Source organism: Adiantum capillus-veneris, chromosome 7 (assembly GCF_014529385.1).
Source record: "Adiantum capillus-veneris isolate H3 chromosome 7, ASM1452938v2, whole genome shotgun sequence".
Classification (NCBI taxonomy): Eukaryota; Viridiplantae; Streptophyta; class Polypodiopsida; order Polypodiales; family Pteridaceae; genus Adiantum; species Adiantum capillus-veneris.
The window spans coordinates 162,222,091-162,244,577 of NC_140937.1; positions in this window are offsets into that span (position 1 = coordinate 162,222,091).

Consider the following 22,487-nt stretch of genomic DNA (forward strand, 5'->3'; position numbering starts at 1 on the left):
AGACATTGATTCTGGTATAGCAGCTGGTGACATCTTCCTCACAAGAAATTTTGATTTTGTTTTCTTGACTGCAGAGGATGGACATGCTATGAGCGATTGGATTATCGACATGTTTCTCCACACAAAGAGTGGTTTACATCATATGTGGCTACTAAAGATTATGCCAGGCTTGGCAATGAGCAGGTTTGTGACATACTTGGAGTGGGAGATGTGCAGTTGAAGTTTCAAAATGGATCTTCTTTATGGCTCAAGAATGTCAGACATGTTCTAGCAATCCGAAAGAGCTTGATCAGTACAGGGAATTTGGATGATGCGGGTTATGTGAGAATTTTTGGGAACAGCACTTGGAAGATCTCCAAAAGTTCAATGACTATAGCACATGGCAGCAAGTGAGGAACTCTGTACACTTTACATGTTTCAGAGGTTAAAAACCATGTAATTAATGTGATTGAGAAGCCAAGTGTGTCACTGTGGCATTGTAGGCTGGGACATATATCAAAAAGAGGAATGGAAATACTTTCTCGTTATGGTTATTTGTCTGGCTTTTCATTTCAAGATTTCGAGTTTTGTGAGCATTGTGCTTATGGTAAGCAAACATAGGAACCACACAGATCAAAGAGGAATCATAGGGACGAATGGTTAGCTCTTGTGCACAGTGATCTATGTGGACCAATGCCTAGTTTGTCGCTAGGGGGGGCAACGTACTTTTGTACCTTTATAGACGACTATTCTTGCAGAGTATGGGTTTACTTCTTGAAGCACAAGGATGAGGTGCTCAAGGTCTTTAAGACATTCTTGCAACTTGTGGAGAATCAGAGTGGTCAGAAGCTGAGATGCTTAAGGACAGACAATGGTGGAGATTACGTTTCCAAGTCTTTCCAAGACTTTTGTGAAGCAAAAGGGATAAAGCGGTAACTTACTGCACCATACAATCCTTCAGAAAATGGAGTTGCAGAACATATGAATAGAACCAGACAAGAGAAGTTCAGAAGCATGTTGTCAAATGTTGAGTTGCCTGATGGATTTTGGGCGGAAGCAGTGGCTACAACAGTCCATTTGATCAATAGGCCTCCTAGTAGGGTTCTGGATAAGAGTGAAGTGGTCGAGATGCTATGGACAGGCAAGGCACCTTCGTATAAGGATCTTAGAGTCTTTGGTTGTGAAGCTTATAGCCATATTCCTAAGGAGTTCAAGAATAAGTTAGAACCAAAGAGCAAGAAGTGTATATTTCTTGGCTACGGAGAATCGGGCAAGATGGGTTACCAGCTTTGGGATCCTGAGTCTAGAAAAGTTATTCGTGGCAATGATGTGCATTTCAATGAAGCCAAGTTTCACGCTAAGCCAGAGAAGACAGAGGAGATCAAAAGAGTTGTCTTCAGGGAAGATGGACCTAGTGCTAGCACATCAAGATAGCATGGTCATGAACAGCCTATAGTGGCTAGAGAGGCAGAATGAGTTGTGGTGAGACGTTTTGAGCGTGTCTCCAAACCACCTGATCGTTATGTGACACCTCTGAATTATGTCATGCTCATGGATTGTGGAGAACCATCTTGTTACAAGGAGGCATTACAAGTGGTTGACTCGAAAAAATGGCAGTTGGCCATGCAATCAGAGATGACGGCTCTGCATAAGAATCAAATGTGGGATTTGGTTCAATTGCCAAAGGGAAAGAAAGCTCTACCTTGTAAGTTGGTTTACAGGTATAAGCTTACTCCTCATGATGGACAGCCAAAATACAAAGCATAGTTGGTTGCTAAGTGTTTTAAGCAAGAACACGGAATAGATTTTGATGAAGTCTTTTCACCAGTTGTCAAGATGACAACATTGAGAAGTGTTCTTGCTTTGGTTGCCAAACATGATCTGCATTTACATCAGATGGATGTGAAAACGACATTTCTTCATGGAGATTTTCATGAGGAGGTTTATATGCAGCAACGAGAAGGGTATGTTGAGAAAGGCAAAGAGAAATTGGTATGTCGTTTGAGAAAGAGTCTCTATGGCAAGTTTCACCAATTTATGCTTTCTCAAGGATAGAAGAGAAGTGAGACAGATCATTGCCTGTATACTCGACAAGCTAAGGATGGTAGCTTGATAATCCTCATCTTGTATGTGGATGACATGTTACTTGCTGGTAGACAACTGGCAGCAATTTCAGCTCTTAAGTAAAAAATGGCAAAGGTTTTTGACATGAAAGACATGGGTGAGGCAAGTCATATACTGGGTATGCGTATCCAGCAAGATAGGTCAAAGAAGATGCTTTACTTATCTCAGGAAGAGTATATTGACAAGGTGTTGCAACGTTTCCATATGGATAAGGGAAAGGCATTGATGACATCATTGCCATCATATGTGAAACTAAGCAACCAAGATTGCCCACAATCTGAGGTGGAAAAGGTTGAAATGGATACAGTGCCGTATGCGTCTGCATGTGGGAGTTTGATGTATGCAATGATTGCTACATGTCCGGATATTGCATTTGCAGTGGGAGTGGTTAGCAGATATATGTCAAATCTCGGCAAGAAACATTGGGAGGTAGTGAAAGGTATCATGAGATACTTAAAACATACAAAGAGTATGCGCATATGCTATGGTAGTCAGGATTTGAGTGTCAGAGGATACACTGAGTCAGATTATGCAGGAGACTTGGATAAGAGGAGATCTACATCAGGCTATGTCTTTACATTGGCTGGAAGTGCCATATCATGGCAATCTCAAATACAAGATTGTATTACGCAGTCTGCTATAGAAGCTGAGTATGTTGCAGCAAATGAGGCATGCAAAGAAGCTATTTGGCTTGGTATATTGGTAGCAGACTTGGGAATCAAAGTAGATATGCCAAAGTTATATTGTGATATTCAAAGTGCTATACGATTGTCAAAGAATCAAGTGTTCCATTCAAAGACTAAGCATATCGATGTGAAATATCACTTCATTAGGGAAGTACTTGAAGACAAGTAGATACAACTGATGAAGATCCACACCAAGGACAATCCTGTTGATCTACTCACAAAGGGACTTCTAGGAGAGGGCTTTGTGCATTGTCGTGAGTTATTGGGCATTGGATAGATGGCAGCCATGTAATTCTTTGTACATTTATTTTCATAGATTTACAGTTACTTAAAGTTCCACATTGGACTTTAAGTGGGAGGTCGTTGGGATTAAAGCCCAAGTGGCCTCTTATACGGATATGGCCGCCCGCCCGCCGCCTAACTTGCTTATCACTAACTCTTTGTATATACTCACATATACTTGTGTGAATAATAAGATTTGGGAGATAACTCTTCATCAAATTTTCTATGTACTATGTAAGCTCTCTGTCTGTGTATCTTTGTGTGTGTGTGTGTGAGAGAGAGAGAGAGTCGATCTAAGCTCCGCTCCGTGACTTCACAACTCATTCCATTTGGTGATCACGGTGGTGAGCTTAAGCTCTTGATAGAGAACCTATCTCCCATTTGGAATTTGGAGTTAGCTGACATTCACAATGTCGCTTGGATGATCAAGAAGAGGGAGGAGACCCGCCACACTGTTTGCACAGGAACATGACCATATCACCACCATGGTTGAAGAGTCAAAGTAAGGTTTTGATGGTGGACATGGTTTTGAGAATGAGGAAACGAATGTCAACCATGAACAAAGGGGTGTTGATGGGCTTGGGGGCTCTCATCACTCTACTTAATCAAGGAGAAGACATTCAAAGAGGGCTAAAGGACGCTCTCGCATAGAGGGTCTCATAAGGCAGATAAGAAGGGCAAAGGGAGAGATTTGACGGATGGTAGTGATGGTACATCAGAAGTCGAATATGAAGGATGCGAACACAGTGGCCGAGACAATTGCATTATTGGTGAGAGGTGGGGTAGATTGAGGGGAGAGAGAAAGGAGAAAGGACAAGGGGAAGAGAGAGGGGGTTGACCTTTTGAGTGGAGGAGAGGAAAAGGGACACACGGCGGGGCAACAGTGAAGAAAAAGGAGGCAAGGTGGGGATGGGCTGCCCCGCAGGCATGAGGTGGAATATTTTACCTTTCTCATATATTTACATAATTTTACTTTATTTTTTTCTTACTTTTTTCCAATGTCTTTTATCACTCCCTCCCTAAGAGGGGGTTTTCATGGGGTGGGGACGAGAGAAGAGGGGTATGGGAGCTTGGCTTGTGAAAAGCCCCCATCAATGTCTCTGCAGGGAGTATTAATACGCAGAGTCTCCTCCACTTCCTTTGGTTCGAGCCAGCTGTCATAATAATCAATATCTAATTCTCCTAAATTATTTTCTCATATTAAATTGATCATTTAATGTGGGGAAGTGCCAAGGGAGAAAAAGCTAGAATATTGGTTAAGCTAGCAGACCGGCCACAGTAGGGATCCAAAGGAGGGAAAATAGGGATCCAAAGGGGGGGCCATCTGCAAAAGATCCATGTGCAACAATGGGCTAAAAAGACCCTAAGGTTCAGCCCATTAAGAGTTCCAAAATGCTAAGGTTCCAAAATTCAAAGGTTGTGTCCAAAGGTCAACCCTAGGGAAAATTGGATGCTTTGTGTGTGCCCTAAAAGTCTTTGCACATCCCTACATGGGAGGGGGCGAGCCCCAAAGGTAGGGGATGAGAGAGAAAGCCACACACACACACACACACACACACACACAGGCTCCCTTTACACAAAGGGAATGAGGGACACATGTCAGCTCCCTAGGTCAGATGCCCACAAGGTGTGCCCAATTCCTATTGGAAGACCCTTGAAGTGGACCAATGAGAATTAAGCTAGAGTAAATGTAGTTTAATTAATTTAAAAACATTTAATAAAAGAAACCAATGAGAATTAAGTCTCCTAGAAGACTATTGGGCAGTCTCCCAAAGGGTCCAATGAGCATTCAGAAGCCCCATGGCTTGCCTGATTTCTATTGGCCAGGAGACAAAGGGGTCCAATGAGAGTTTAGTTTAATTATTTAATTACCTAAAGATCTCACAAAAGGGGAAAGGGGGACACATGTCAGAAGGCTATCACTTATGCTGCTTAATACCTATTGGCTTGACTTGGGGAGGTCCAATAAGGCAAAAGCCAGACCAAATTAGCAGCTAGGGCTCGCCCAAGAGAGAGAGGGGGCTGATTTTTGCTTGGCATTGACACACACACACTCACACTTGACCATGTGTGAAGGAAGAATACTCTATCTCCTCCCAAGCTTTAATGGAGAGCTCATCACCTACTCCAAGCTTGTGAGATAGAAGCCTACATCAACACTCTCTTGGCATGTGGATGCAAATCCAACCAAGAGCCAAGCTTCAATGCATGCTCATCTCCTCTACCAAGCTAATTACTAAGCTAAGCTATGTTAATATGAGTGATTATGTGAGGAGATGTACATCTTTCTCGTAAGATGCTCCTTCTTCCTCTCAATCTACTCTCATACCCTGCTAGCTCTCACCATCTTCAAAGGTGTGTGAGGTCTTGGGTCTGAGAACGGGGATAATTCAAGTTGTGTTTGATTAAGTGTTTTGCTTGGTGTATGAAGCTTCCATCTTCATTGCACTAGCTAGTCTTGAAGGAACACAAAGAATTGTATTGTACAATGTCTCTCTTGATGGGAGAAACCATAATACAAAGCCTTTTGGAGGGGGAACGGCTCCATGCAAATCCAGTCCTCAACTGTTGTCAATAGCTTAATTTCTCTCTCTTTTGAAAGTATTGTCGATGCTATCTAACTAGGTGTTATGCTTTTTGTTGCTCTCTCCACCCAAGCACTCTTGTAATTCTCATTAGGAATCTATTCTAATGAAATGCCCACTATGTTCATGCTAATTTCCGCTACACATAAGTTACTAGGCCATTAAATGTTACACAGCTCTCATTGTGTATTTGTGCGTTGATGCCTGTGTGTGCGCGATGGGCGATGGTGCAGGTGGTGGTGCATGCTGTGGTTCGCGTTGTGCTTATATGCCCCTCAGTAGCACTACCTGATTTTGGTGATTAAAGATAGCCCATGCTCCTGCCTCGGCTCAGAGATTCATTACTATGTTTAGCAGTAGTACCATCTATTTTGCTTTATTCCTAGCATGTGAGATTGCTTTAAAAGTTATTATGTGCCCTGAATCCACTAGACCCTATTCCCGTGAAGACGTCGAGTCCATCTATTTTTTGGCACCAAATAGAATGTTCTATTCCAAAAAAAAAAAATGAATACAACCATATGCAAAACAATCTCCACGAGTATGGCATAAGATTTTCTCCAAAAAATTCCCCGGGGTATTCACATTGTTCCTCCACTGCTGCCTTTGCCTAATAGTGTATGTCCGACTGATTTCTGCATGAGTAGAAAGTTACAAGCATATTAACCAAGTTCCTAGGTATCGTGTAATGTGTGTGTGTGTGTGTGTGTGTGTGTGTGTGTGTGTGAGAGAGAGAGAGAGAGAGAGAGAGAGAGAGAGAGAGAGAGAGAGAGAGAGAGAGAGTTTCTCTCTCATATCCTACAACTAGGGCTCGCCCCCTCCTATGTAGGGATGCATGAAGACTTTTGGGACACACACAAAAGCATCCAATTTCCCTAATGTTTGAACTTTGGACACAACCTTTGAATTTTGGAACCTTACCATTTGGGAAGTCTTAATGGGCTGAACCTTAGGGTCTTTTAATCCCATTGTTGCCTCATCCTTTGCAGATGACCTCCCCTTTGGATCCCTATTTTCCCTCCTTTGGATCCCTACTGTGGCCGGTCTTCCAACTTAACCAATATTCTAGCTTTTTCTCCCCTGGTGCTTTCCCATATTAAATGATCAGTTTAACATGATAAGATCCTTTAGGAGAATTAGATATTAGTTTTTTATGACATTACCTCTCTTGAAATCATAGTCGTCCTCGACTATGGGGTAGAGAAGATAAAGCATATTCATTAGTCCTTTTTCTAGCGGGTAGAGGATCCCTATGTTACCCTACGACATCGTTCCATAATGGATGACTAGTCCATTTGGCGCTTGAGAGCCTAAGCTGCCGCAAGCATGTCTGCACATTAGTCCTATCAATCTTCCATAGTAGAGTGACAAGCTCTACTTGGTGTTTGGAAGACATCGTCTCCGCAAACTTGATCCAAGCATGCCAATTACTTCATTTTTGTGCACAATAAAGAAAAAGAGAGTCTTATAAGACAAAAACTTTGTTCATTTTTAACATTTGTACATTTGCTTACTCTAGGGAAGCATTGTCAGCATTGACAAGGTTTAGGTTATCCTTTAATTGAATGCCTTGCATCCATCTAGCATCTTCAAAAAGATAATTCTTAAACTTAATAAGATATCGTCGAATAGTCTTACTGCCTTTTAGTAGCTTGTCTTCAGGTCGGAGAATGGACTCAGACTGCAACACCTCTTCTTGGTCCTCGATCTCTGGTGGGTCTTCAATAGTTGATTCTTGAGGTGGCTCTCCTTTGTAAGGCTTTAATAGGCTCACATGGAAAGCATTGTGTATGAGCCAATGGTTGGGAAACTTGAGTTGATAGGCCATCTCATTGATTGGCCTAAGAATCTGGAAGGGACCATAGTACCTTTTTGCTAACTTAGCATAGCACTTTTGGTGTCCCGTAGGATTCTTGCCCGTCGTGTGCCTTAATCGAGCCTTGGGAAATTTGAGTAAGACCAATCATTTTCTTTAAAGGCTTGGGCTCTTCTGTGTTTGTCAACAGTAAGACCCAATCATTTCTTTAAAGGCTTGGGCTCTTCTGTGTTTGTCAGCAGCAGCAGCCTTTTGCCTTTGCTGTGAGATAGAGATAGCATCCTTAATCTTTTGGAAAGATTCTTGTAGGTCTCGGCTATACTCATCTGCAGAGACGATCTTCTTGTGTACCTTAAGTAGCAGGGGACTTTTTGATCTTCCCTCAATTACCTCAAAAGGTGCTTTTCCTGTGGAAGTATGTACAATGTTATTGTAGGCATACTCCACTAAGGGTAACTACTTCTCTTATTGGGATCTTTGATCTACTTTCGTTACATAGGCTTTTAGTAGATCAAGAATTTTTAGGTTAGCTATTTCACTTTGGCCATCCGTTTGCGGGTGATAGGCCGAAGAGAAATTTAGCCTTCTTCCTAAATTCTCAAAGAGACCCTTCCAGAAATTACTGGTCATTCTAGGATCTCTATCCGACACTATAGACATTGGCAAGCCATGGTACTTGAAGATTTGTGAAATGAAGAGGGTTTCCATTTGATGGGCTTTGATAGTCTTTTTGACATGTATAAAATGAGCTTGTTTACCGAACCTGTCTACTATCGTCCATATTCCTGTATTCCCATGGATAGACTTAGGCAATCCATGGATATGCTCTCCCATGTGGTGTAGGATTGGCAAAGGTTGAAGCAATCCAGGTTGCTTCCCTTTATCAAACTTTCGTCTTTTGGCATACCACACATTTAGAAATATACTCTTGTATGTTTGCTTTCATGGTAGGCCAACACAAAAATATGTTTCAATCTCCTTTAGGGTAGACAATCCTTCTATGCCCCACATAAGGAGGAGCATGAGATTCATACATCACTTTCTCACGGAGTGAGTTAGTAACGCATAGTCTATTGCCATAGAGAAGATAACCATCTTGTAAAGTAAATGGTTCCTCTTTCTTCCCTAGTAATTTCCTTTCTTATGAAGGGCTAAATCATCTCTATCGGGATCAATAGCATATTATCTATCATAGAAGATAGAATTGTGAGTTACTATGGAAACCCCATTCTCTCTCGGGGGAGAGTTGAATTAGTACATTTATGCTTGCCAACAATGTGAGCAATAGAAAAATGAAATTGTGAAAGGAAATTTGCCCACCTTATTTGTTTGTCGGAGAGCTTGGTCTGCGTCATGCTGTACTTAAGACTTTGGTGAGCTGTTCGCGCAGAATGAAAGGAGTCCCCAATAAATAGTGCTTCCATGAGTCTAAGGCATGTAGAATTTCAAGGAGTTCCTTTTCATATATGCCTAGAGCTTACTCAACAGGGTCAAGCCTTCGACTTTCATAGCCTATGGTGTGCCCTTCTGGAGCAAAACAGCTCCAAGGAAATCACCACAAGCATCACATCGGACCTCAAATGGCTTTGAGAGATCCGATAGTGTAAGCACAGGTTGAGAGATAAGTTTTCTTTAAGCTTTTCAAAAGGATTGTTCTCCTTGGTAGACCATGTATACCTAACGTTTTTCTTTGTTAGGTTATGTAATGGTCTTGCTATTAGTGAGAGCTTTTCTATGAAGCGTCTATAGTATACACACATACCTATAAAGATTCTTAGTTCATGAAGATTCCTTGGTTTAGGCCATCCTTTTATTACCTCTAATTCTGATGGATCCATTTGAATTCAATCTTGAGAGATAATGTGACCTAAATACTGAATCTCTTGTTAGAAACATTCACTTTTCGATTAACATAAAGTTTATTCTCTCTTAGAACTTGAAATTTTACCTGGAGGTGTTGCTTGTGTTCGTCTAATGAATTAGACTAGATGTTGATATCATCAAAGAACACACCAGTAAAGGTTCACTGAGGCATGAATAGCCTCTCCATCAAGCGGTTGAATGTGGTTGATGCATTGGTCAAGCCAAAAGGCATGACAATGTATTCGTAAAGACCAAACGTAGTGCGAAATGTTGTTTTTTACAATGTCTTGATCAACTGTCCTTATTTGATGATAGCCACTTTTTAGGTCAATCCTACTGAAGTAGGTGGACCCTTGTAGCTTATCAAATAGGTCTTCTACCCGTGGAACGGGAAACCTATTCTTGATAGTGATCCTATTTAGTGCTCTATAGTTGACACACATGCGATATGTGCCATCTTTCTTTTGCACTAATAGCACAGGAGAACAAAATGGAGATGAGCTAGGCCTAACCATGCCCTTCTCAACTAACTCATGCACTTGCCGCATAATCTCCTCTTGTTGATCTTGAAAAACTCTATAAGGAGGTTTGTTAGGCGGTGAACTTCCTGGAAGAAGTTCAATTGCATGGTCATCATTGCCTCGTTTAGGAGGTATCTCACAAGGGATGTCGTCAATAAAGACATCTTGAAATCCCTTGAGAAAATTGGATAACTCTAATTCCTTTTGATTGTGTATTTTTTCTTTTGCTAAAACATTAGGTTCATTTTGAGAGTCTTTAACAAAAATCATGTACACGGAAATAGAGCTCTTTATTGACTTATTGAAAGCTTGTGTATGTACAATGGGTATGGTATTACCCATTTGCTTGGAATCTATGTACATATCTTTTTCCCTGAACTTAAAGGAGATTCTCCTTTCAGGAAATTTAACATTGGCAGCCATGCAATCAAACCATGGTGCCCCTAGGATTACATCCTCATGCTTGAGAGGAGAGATAAAGAAGTCCTCTTTGTCCACATAGCTTTAGACATGGAGCCTCAATTTCCCGATTAAGGGAGTGATTGAAGCTTCTTGCCCTTTGAAAGCACCGTCTACGGGTAGGACATCTCCCACCTCGTAAGCTTGCATGTCTAGCTTGGTGGCCAACTCTATGGATATGAAATTATGAGTAGAACCAGGGTCAAAGAGAATAAAAGCATCATGTTCTCTTACCTTTCCCCAAGCATGGCATAGAGGAGATCCTTTGTGGTGAGTTTCCTCCTCTTGGATTTTGACCAAGGTAGCTCTAGGAGGCTCATGACGGGTGCTCTTTTTGGGACAAGCACGATACGCATGCTTTTGCTCGTCACACTTGAAACAACGGTTATCCTTGCAATAACGCTCAATCTCTTCAAGAGAGAGTTTATTTTTGCCTTTATAAACTCCCTTCTCTTTAGCTTTGTTGGAATTGCCCTTAGGAGACTTTTGACATTGTCCTTCCTCTTAGGCTCATTGGAACCCTTTTTTCCGTGGGCTTAAAATTTCTTTTAGCCCTCGTTTGGGAATTGATTCGAGAAGCCACCATAGTATGGTGTATGACTGCCGATATGGTGCGTGGCCTTTGGGAGTTGACATACTCCGCCATTTCTTCAGTTAAGCCCGCACAAAATTGTTGCTTTTGCTCTTCAAAATCCAACTTCTTGAAGACACTCGCTTTGAGTTGTAAGTCCCAAAACTTGTCTTTATATTTGTGAATGGATTAGTAGGGAGAGAGTTTCAAGCTTCGCCATTTGGTGAGTACTTTGTCTTTGGCATCGGTGGCCAAAAACTGCTTCATAGCTCTTAAAGCTTTTTATGTTTGTGGAGCTTCACCGTTGGCCCGTAGACTAGACCACCATTGTCTGGCGGACTTTTGAAAGTGCATAGCTACATGGTGTAGCTTAGAGGACTCCGTGAAGCCCTCATCTCCAAACGCCGCATCGAACTGTTGGATAAAGGCCAAGACTTTGTCCGTAGCACCAAAGGTGGCATCGTAGGTAAGTAAAGAGATGCTCTACCCTCCCTCTTTGAACTTCTTGAGTTTGGATGACCTCTTCCACGCGGCATTGGATTTCCTATGGCCTCTTCTTTTTGATGGTTCAAAGGTGTGCCCATCACTTTCTTCAGAAGGTGAAGAAGATGGACAAGAGGGTGACCTCTTTCTCGCCTTTTTCTTGCCTTGATCTTCTTTGTCTTCACCATCACTTTCATAAGAGGAAGAGGATGAAGAAGATGGAGAAGAGGGTGTGGAGAAGTATGCAATGGTCTTCTCCGTTTTGAAGGTGATGGAGAGCGTTTAACCCGCCCTCTTCATGGAGCCATCTCCTCCGAGGTGGCAGGAGACTCACTTCTTTTTTTCCTTCGGTGGGGGCTCTTGAATTTGCCTTTGAGAAGGAGATGAGTCATCAAGGAGAAATTTTTGAGCCCTTCATATGGATCCTCTTCTTCTTCTCTAAATCGGGAGAGGCCTCTTTTGGAAGTCTTGCAAGGAGGCTTCCTAGGTGCTCTCTCGTCATGGTGGGGATCTTGGTGAATCCCATGAGCATGAAGCTGCCGTTGCACTTCACTTTGGAGGGATGGATTGCCCATGGCTTGTCGAATCCTAGAAACAAGATAGTTAACAAGCATTGGGGCATCATTAGTAGCCTGCTCATCAGCAAAATCAAAGTTATCAACATTAATTTCAATCTCTTTACTATTGTGACCCATTCTAACAACTTTTAGGTGTAAACTTTTTAGGTGTACTTTGGCACTTCAAACCCTACTTTCTACTCCTCTTTACCCCTTTAGAAAAAGAACTCAAGCTACTATACCCGTGGCTCGAATACCATTAATTGCAAGGAATAGAAGAGAGGTCGTTCAACACCAAAACAACACTGGCTCCTCTCAAGCTTCTAATAGCTCAATAGTGGCTAAGCCGTAGGCAAGCCCCGTAGGACTCCACTATTAAGACCATAGCTCTTGATGGTGATGCCCCGTTATCTGCACGAAGGCAGGCGCACTGCAAGGATGAAAAATCCCTATTCTACTTACTCACATGAAATTAATAATACCAACCATTTATAGCTAGCTTGAGGACCTCCCTTCTTGAGCAAGAAAAGAGAAACCTTGTGCTCTGATACCAATGTAACTTTTAATGCCCTAGTAACTTTGTAGCGGAAAATAGCATGAACATAGTGAGCATTTCATTAGAATAGATTCCTAATGAGATTAACAAGAATGCTTGGGTGGAGAGAGCAACAAAAAGTATAACACCTAGTTGGATAGCATGAACAATACTTAGAAAGAGAGAGAAATTAAGCAATTGACAAAAGTTGAGGACCGGATTTGCATGGAGCCAGTCCCCCTTCCAAAAGGCTTTGTATTATGGTTTCTCCCATCGAGAGAGACATTTTACAATACAATCCTTTGTGTTCCTTCAATACTAGCTAGTGCTATGAAGATGGAAACTTCAAGCACTAAGCACAACACTTATTAAACACAACATCAATTCCCTCACGGTCTCAGACCCAAGACCTCACACACCTTTGAAGATGGTGAGAGCTAGCAGGGTATGAGAGTAGATTAAGAGGAAGGAGGAGTATTCTTACGAGAAAGATACACATCTCCTCACATAATCACTCTTATTAGCATAGCTTAGCTTACTAATTAGCATGGTAGAGGAGATGAGCATGCATTGAAGCTTGGCTCTTGGTTGGATTTGCATCACAAATCCAAGAGTTGTTGGTGTAGTCCTCCCTTATCACAAGCTTGGAGTAGGTGGTAAGCTTTCCATTAAAGCTTGAGAAGGAGAGAGAGAGTCTTCTTGCTTTACACATAGATTGTGTAAGTGCGTAAGTCAATAATGCCTTTGAAAAATCAGCCCCCTCTCTCTGTTGGTCGACCCCTCTTGCTATTTGCTCATGCTCACATCCTATTGGACCTCCCCAGCCTCATCCAATGGAAATTAAGCAGCATAAGTGATAGCCTTCTGACATGTGTCCCACTTTCCCCTTTTGTGAGAGATTTAGGTAATTAATAACTGCAACTAAACTCTCATTGGACCCCTTTGCCTCCTGGCCCATAGGAATCAGGCAAGCCATTGGGCTGTTGAATGCTCATTGGACCCCTTGGGAGACTGTCCAATAGTCTTCTAGAGAGCTTAATTCTTATTGGTTCTTTTATTAAGTGTTTTTAATTTGATTAAACTAGATTTACTCTAGCCTAATTTTCATTGGTCCACCTCCAAGGTCATCCAATAGGATTTGAGTACACCTTGTGGGCATCTGGGCTAGGGAGCTGACATGTGTCCCTCATTCCCTTTGTGTAAAGGGAGCTTGTGTGTGTCTGTGTGTGTGAGTTTCTCTCTCATCTCCTATAGCTAGGGCTCACCCCTCCTATGTAGTGATGCATGAAGACTTTTGGGACACACACAAAGCATCCAATTTCCCTAATGTTTGACCTTTGGACACAACCTTTGAATTTTGGAACCTTAGCATTTCGAAAGTCTTAATGGGCTGAACCTTAGGGTCTTTTAAGCCCATTGTTGCACATTGCTCTTTTGCAGATGCCCCCCCCCCCCCCCCCCTCCCTTTGGATCCCTATTTTCCCTCCTTTGGATCCCTACTATGGATGGTCTGCCAGCTTAACCAATATTCTAGCTTTTTCTGTTGATTTCTGACTCTCCAGAGGGGATGCAACGTTATTTGGATGCTCTGCATACATTTGCTCATGACAGTGGATTGTCTGTCAACGTGGGGAAAACCAAGGTTATGGTGTTCAACACCACACCATAGTGAGTCAGGAGGTCAACATCCACATTTATGTATGTCCAAGAGACTATGGAGTACACAGATGCATATACTTATCTTCGGTGGACCGGTGTTTTCACTAAGGAGAGCATTAGAGACTAGACTGATGAGAGCATATGCAGTTTTGGGAGGACTGGAGAGGATGTGTTCGCAGGTTCAGTTTTAGGAACCGTGAACAAAGCTCTGGATTTTTAACACTCTAGTGACCCCAGCTATGCTCTATGGAGTTCAGGTATGGGGACCCTCAGTAGACCACCATGAGAGATCTGGCAACACATATGGATGGAGATGTATCGAGAGGCCTCTGGTCTCTATGATCACTCGGATGATTTGGGCTAAGGCCTCAATATCGCATGAGATTATCGGAGCCGAGCTAGCCCCCCCCCCCCCCCCCCCCCCCCCCCCCCCCCCCCCCCCCCCCCCCCCCCCCCTCGTGGTGGAGGCATTGACCAGATCAGTATCCTTTATACACGGTCTATGGGATCTCCCGAGGGACATATACACTCGGCTTGCCCTGGAGCCATCTCGACAACTAGATCTACAAGGCGATACAACACGTTGGTATGGACAAATGACAGCATGGTTTCAGTCGCATGGTTTTAACATGGATAGATTGCCTCCGTTTCAATACTCCTGGATGCATCCTCCCTGTCTCTCACACGGACATAGATCACTAGACTCATACGCCAGGACCTGATTCAGCTAGATACCAGGAGCACATGGATACAACCGACACAGGAGTTGGGCACGAAGATGGCCTTCTACAAAGAGAACCTTCTCCAACTCACGGAGGACGGCTTTGTGATTAGGCATGCATACATGGATACGCACTTATCTCATCGGATAAGATGCGCTATTGGGCAGATAGGCACATCCTCACATCAGCGCCAGATCGAGACTAGCCAATTTTGAGGGGTGCAAGCAGAGGCCAGGATATGTCACCTATGTAACTTAGAGCCAGAGCCAGAGCTGCACTACACATGTCATTGCTCGACGTAGTATGAGATACGCTACCGCTTCCACTGCCTGTTCAGAGAAGGTTTCAGACCGTTTTCTAGAGTCATGAGATACAAGGATCAAAGATGCCTCGGATTGTCCCTGCTAGAGCTGCGTAGACTTAGGGAGAGCTTGCTGAGGACATCAGGGGAAAGACAATCTCAGAGACGAATCACAGATTTCTTTACACCAACCAGGGGAGAGCCAGAGGAGCAGTCATTAGAGCAGATCTCAGAGCCCACCCTTACTAGAGGTACATTGCTTGACCGAGCCCACTGAGCTAGGCAAATCAAGACGTCCACGACCTCGGGGGATCTCCCATCACCGACGAAGGCTGGAAGATGCAGATCACTCTAGCTCAACATGCAAGACACCCAACCAAAGTACTGACCATGGAGGAGGTTGATGAGATCCGACAGCGACCGATGAGAGATTTCATTTGAACACCCCCCCCCCCCCCCCCCCCCCCAAACCTCTCCCCCGTATCTCGTCTCAATCCCGAATCTTCAGATTTATTTCCTTTCTTCTTAGTGTTTTAGTGTTAGTTCTTTGTAACTTTGTAATTTTCGTACTCAAACATGATATCAGATTCACCAATTGTACCTTTTTGGTCTCATAGGTCATTTTGGCTTTTCAAAGACGTTAATATAACATTTCATTTCATTTCTCGCTCTCGTGGAAAAACCTTCGGTGCACACCCAATAGGAGATTGATTGTAATTCCATCTCTCTCTCTCTCTCTCTCTCTCTCTCTCTCTCTCTCTCTCTCTCTCTCTCTCTCTCTCTCTCTCTCTCTCTCTCTCTCTCTCTCTCTCTCTCTCTCTCGTGCACGTGTCCAAGTCTACCGACCCACTTGTGACACACATCCTTCCACCATGCAGTCTCAATGGGCTAGGGAATGGTGACCATTCCATGTTTTCAGGACGACTGCATGGAGAACAGCGGGGAGCCGGGAGCCATGGTGGAAGTTCTAAAACCAAGGAATGGTAAGCATGGGACCATTCTCAGCCTTGAAGATCAGGGGGAATAGGGCCATGTTAATACAATCGAATACTACAATTGACAGATGTCACAGGCAAAAATTTCGTGTGCCGAGCTGGCAGGTGGTGGTTGAAATTATCTCGATTCGCTAGCCACCTAAATTTCTCTCGGTTTTTGATGTGGCTTTAATGTGTCGACTGTCAGCTGAAATTCCGTTGCAGAAGGGTGAGTAGATGGACAGCTTCGCGACCACACACACACACACACACACACACACACACCCGACCTTGAAGGTTCCATTCTTTCATCAAATGTGCGAAGAAACAAGCCGAGAAGTGAAGTTCAACTTCACAAGGGCCTGCCATGTGTCAGTGGTAAGATAATGTAAGTGATGGAATGATCAGACCAATAGCAATAGTTTGTCCCGCATGAGGATTCCTTTACGCTTGAGTTGACCCAAATGTGATCCAACGTTGAGTAATTTATTGTTGTTGGTTCTTTGATTATCTTTCTAAATCCATATAGTGTCATGTAATGTTGTAGAGAGATAAAGCAACCATTGCTACTGCTTGCGTCTGTTGAAATCTCCTGCGATAATGGTTTCCGTAGCCATGTCTAATGCACAAAGTTTTCTTCAGTGCTTCATAGAGGGACGACAGTTTTGACAAAGGATGTTTGTACAATGAAATATTTTTAATTTCTTGTTGCTCGCAATAGACATGTTTGACGAAACAATTTCAATCCCGTCTGATATTGATTTATATGTACCGATAAAGTGAGACTTACCTTTGTGTAGTATAAGAACACCTGTTGGTCCTTCAGAGGACATATAATCAAATCCGGGAAATTCGTTTCTTGATTTTTCTGTGTGCATTTCTTGGATGCACAGAATGTCCGATGACATAAGGCTAGTGTCTTTTATAATGTCAGAGCAATGTGTAGATAAGGACACTGTGTTTATGGATTGAATGACGATATTGTTCCCTGCAAAGTCTGTCAAGTTTTTGTTTGGAGTTTTACATGTTGCTTCTTGCTTTTGGCGTTCTATTTCTTGTAGCACTATCTTATCTGTTTTTATTTGCTTTGGATCAATTCTGGAGAGGAGAAACAGGTTTTGGGGATTTTTTATTCGTGACAACGCTGTGTATATCAATCCATGGCTTTTTATTCTTGAAGGGTCGAAGACCAATGTGTGAAGTGTCAATCCTTGAGATCTATGAATAGTTCGAGCCGATGCATGTTGGACAGGATATTGTGTTCTCGATACGACATTCAACAGATTTTTTCCGACTTGAAATTCTCTTGTGATTTTTCTTATGGGAGTCCATTTTCTCGATATAGATTCTGTAAAGAGATGCTAGTTCTCAAATCTTGTACGTTGACCTACTCTGACGTTGTAAAATTCAATCCAAATTATTTTTTCGTTTGTCGATGTCTGTGAATGACTCTTGTAAAGTCCATCAGCTCCATTTACAAGTCCATCTGTAATGTTCAAGTTTCCGCGCATAGTTCCATGACTAAGTTTGGCTTCAAATGCAAGGTTTTTTGCAAGCCTCCGCATTGTTCGAATCTTCTGGAATCTTTATATGTTTCTGATAGCTTTTGGATTTTCTATCGGTAGCTTCAAATATATCCGGTATTCCTGGTGTAATTTCGAATATGTGCTTGTTGTACGCGTCTTTTCTTTTATTGTCGTAAAATAAATAAGAATAGTTATTCAATGGAGGTGGTTTACGCAATAAGAATCGTTCAAGTGTTTGGTATCTTCCTCTGTGTGCTGACTTTGACATATTCGATTTAAAATTTCAATGAATCTTGCACTTTCTTGTCGCATTGGCTGTGTTAGTTCGTAACGTTTGATATGCGAGTGCCAAAACGAAACTAGCAATGTGTCGAATATGTTTTTGTGGTATGAGAAGATCCAGTTGTCACGAATAAGACTCGCTTGGCAAAAATCTCCACAGAGGATAACGTCCATGTCTGCAAATGGTTTATCATGTATTCTTTTTATAGCGTGAAGTCGTGCATCAGCTTGTTGGAAAAGACTTCGTCCAACAAGGGAGATCTCATCAATAACCACTAATTGTAAATTTGTATATTGTGAAGATAGTTCATCTAATTTTTTTGCGCTCAACGAGGTTTGGTCACTCGCTATCAGTGGGAGACGGAGAGCAGAATGTATCGTGGTTCCACCAATATTGAATGCTGCTTTTCCACTGTACGCCATCCATAAAATTTTAGTAGATTCAATGTTTGTAGGCAATTTAAAATTGTAGTGTCATAGCAAGCCTTGAACCAATAGCAAAAATGTTTTACCAGTTCCAACACCTCCAGTAAGAAACAAGTGTATTGGTTTGTCTGGATTTGTTCGTTTTTTCAGCATGATATCATCGAATAGAAGACGTTGTTGGGTATTCAGCATTCGTAAGACTTCATGAAATTGTTTATTTGAAATTGCAATCAGCTTGTTATTGCTAGTTTTCTATTGTTGGCAGTGTTCAAGTCTGGAAGATTCGAAGCGATGTTGTCTTGCATGTTTTCATGTGAAGAACCAAAGGAACGCGATGTCGATGTTGTTGCAGTTTGTGAGATACTATTAAGATTTCTTTTGTGTTGTTTAATATTGTTTTCTTCTTCTTTCAATGGTCTAAGTATATAGGTACACGGCATCGAGTATCGGGAAAAATCAAAGCGACATCTCTTTCCTTTTTTCAAGCAAGTTTTTCAATGTGAGTGTTGTTGAACATCTCTCAAATCTTCCCGAAGAAGGTTCTTGTCAGTACTAATGCATTTATCAATGAATGTCATCACGTTAATTTCTTCTGTATCAGTTAGCTGGGGTGCATTTTCAATCCATATTAGACCATAATCGTGTTGACTACCACGACTTTGGAATTCAGTCACGAAAAAGTAGTCTTCCACTTTTCCTCCTAGAATGTTGTTGTTTTTGTTGATTGGTTTTTCAAGCTTCGAAATCTATGTAAATAATATCTGGAACATGTTATTGGGTCCGATTGTATGAGTCGTCTAATGTAAGAATTTTCTGTTTCATTGTCATCTTTGGTTATAGAAGTGAGTTTTTCCAAACAGTTGATTAGTTCTTTCCAGAATCTCTCTGCAACCGAGAAAGTGACAAAGAAGTAAGAGGACCTAGCTGTCTTATCATTGCGAAGATATTTTTCTTAATTTTTTGTTTGTAATCTGGAGAAGTTCTCAAAGATTCATAGTCTCTGTAATCTATCATTCATCGAATAATTCTGTCGACGTTTGTATCATGCAACACATCTCGCGCGTAAAGAACGGTCCCTTCGAGATTGACCTTTCTTAGACGAACGTATATAGGTGAAATAATTTGCTGGGTCATTATTTACACTGCCTCAAAAGAATAAGTTTTCTATATTCAATGCAAATCGTCTTTCACCATGAAGCAATTCCCATTTTGCAATTTTATGGTAATTTTTAACTGCTAGATCGTGATACTTACGCGGTTTGCTAAAGAATATTCTTGGAAAACCTAGTTCTTCACAGAATGTGTCTTTTAATAAACCAAGTGGATGATTTCCTTCACAAGGTGCAACGTGTAGGATCTTATCGTTGTAGTCAATGATTTGTTGTGCTGACGTGAACTGATAAACGAGAATATCATGATAATTTTCATCGTCTTCATCGTTGTCATTGCACATTGCAAGATAAATAGAATGTGTCTTTTGCAAAAGGGTCATATATCGCAACCAATCCTCGTTTAAATTTATACTCTTTTGCGTAAAGATAAGAATGCAAAAGCTCTTTCAGCGCTTCAAGAGTGAGCAGTGGATGTACTAATCCGCTCAAATAACAATGGTTGTATTCTAGTTTTCTCTTTAAACCTATAAGAATTGAGTTTTCCTCATTGATGAATCGTGGCAAGCTTCTTTGTGTTTCGGTAACGTTCAACAGTACATTCACAATCCTTTCACATAAACCATATTGTTCGTCGTATGTCGACTCTCGTATTTTTTAGAACAATATTTGAGGTGCGATCAGTCTTTCTTCTATCTTATTTAGTTTTTGTACAATTTTAATTGTCATTTAATCCAATTTCTTGTAAAGATTTGTAAGTCACTGCTGGTTTTCTTCTCTTTCTTTTGCAAGGTTCACAAATTTGCATAACAGTGTCGCTAGCTTTCTTTTTTTTTTGTGGACGTTATTTGATAGCTGAAAAGTAGTCTATTACAATGCTCGCACAAGATTGAAGGAGTATCATGTATTTACTTTAAGTATATTTCTGTAGGTACATCATTGAAACGTAGTCTCTTTCTCGAGCATGATTCATTTTCCCGAGGAGGAATATTTTGGTGGGACTTTCTTAAGCGTTTTATTTCTTTTGTTATCGCTGTTTCTGTATGAACTATGTTGGTTTCTTGACACAAACTCTTTGGCAACACGTTTGTTGCTATCATTAGGATACAAAATCAACAGTCTGTGAAGTTTTGGAACCTCCGAAGGTGTCCATTTCAAATCTTTTCAACTCTGATGCAGATTTGTGCATAGAAAACACGTATGAAGTTCCGTCAATGTCTCTGATCAGTATTCGTTATTTCGTACCAACATTGTTGCATGCACTGACAATGAATTTCTTTTGCTTCTTGTGATGTTCTCTTTGTAAAGTCACCTCGATGCACAAGTGGTTCGCTTTACAAAAAAGCTCGATGAGCTGAATAGTTAACGCCAATGAATTGCGAGAGGTTTTTAGCAACCTGTAGACTCTATTGTTAGTTGTCTCGTTCACGTCAATGTTATTTCCCAAAAGATTTTTAATCACGTTTGTCGATGTGGTTTGTAGTCCCATTTGAAACAAGGTATAAGCAGCTAAGTTTGTTAGAAGATCCGTTGATGAAAGTGTTGTTTCTGTAATGTATTGAAAAACAATGAATATATCAACATCTAAACCGTATGTACGCAAGAAATATTCATCGACACCAAGATTTTTAAAATTGTCAACAATGGAAGCATCCATTCTTCGAATGAATTGAATGGACAGAGAGAGAGAGAGAGAGAGAGAGAGAGAGAAATTCAAAACACGGAAGCTCTCTATACAGCAATGTGATTGGCACAAGGAGGGCAACAGAGAGAAAAACCAAAGAAGTTCTTTTTTCCAAACTCTTGGAAAGGGGAGATAGATAGAGAGAGAGAGAGAGAGAGAGAGAGAGAGAGAGAAAGAGGCCACTAGAATAATAGAGGTTTGTGTACACTATTGCTGCGAGAGAAATAGATAGTGGTAGCAAGGGAGGGGACGAGAGAAAGAAACAAGAATACAAAGATATTCGAGACAGGGGAACTCAAAGAAGAAGAGTACAATGAGTGGAGAGGAGAGAGAGAGAGAGAGTGTTGTGTGTGCGTGCAATGAGGATGGACGGAACAGGGTGGGGAGGGGGCGGAAGAGAGATCAATCTAGCTAATAAAAAACAAGTTTCTTATCCGACTGTAGCGAGGAAAAAGGATAGCGAGAGAAAGATGCGGACAACCGGAAATACTGAAGCTCTATGTACAATACTGAAACTGACAAACACAAGCAAGGACGTCTTCACGGACAATATTCAAAGAGAGAGAGAGAGAGAGAGAGAGAGAGAGAGAGAGAGCTAAAATGTTGGAGATAACGAGACCCTTTATACAACCATATTTTGAGAGGGAGAGAGAGGGAGAGAGAGAGGAGAGAAGAAAAGACAACCAAATCACTAACGACACGAGGGAAAAGAGTGAACAGAGAGAGAGAGAGAGAGAGAGAGAGAGAGAGCGAGCAATGCAAGAAGGAAACCCTTAAAACCTTATAACGCAGTTGCAAGTGTTTTTGCATATGTTTTTAATCGCAAGGATTTTTTTACAAGGCTGTTTTGATGCATTGAAGACCAATTTACGCAAACCAGGAAAACCTGCTCATGACTCTTCAAGAGCTTTGCTAGTATTATTTATATACAATGGTAGACCCCTATTATGCTTCCAAGACCTTTACCCCGAGTAAGAAGCGGTCAGATTTTCTGCATGATTGATTTTGAATGTGCTAGTACATGTTATCGATGCCAAGATCTCTCTTGCAACTAGTGGATTTTTACTGAAACCGACAAACACAAGTAAGGGCGTCTTTATGGACAATATTCAAAGAGAGAGAGAGAGAGAGAGAGAGAGAGAGAGAGAGAGAGAGAGAGAGAGAGCAAAAATGTTGGGGATAACGAGACCCTTTATACAACCATATTTTAGAGAGAGAGAGAGAGAGAGAGAGAGAGAGGAGAGAAGAAAACACAATAGAATCACTAACGACACGAGGGAAACGAGTGAACAAAGAGAGAGAGAGAGAGAGAGAGAGAGAGAGAGAGAGAGAGAGAGAGCAAT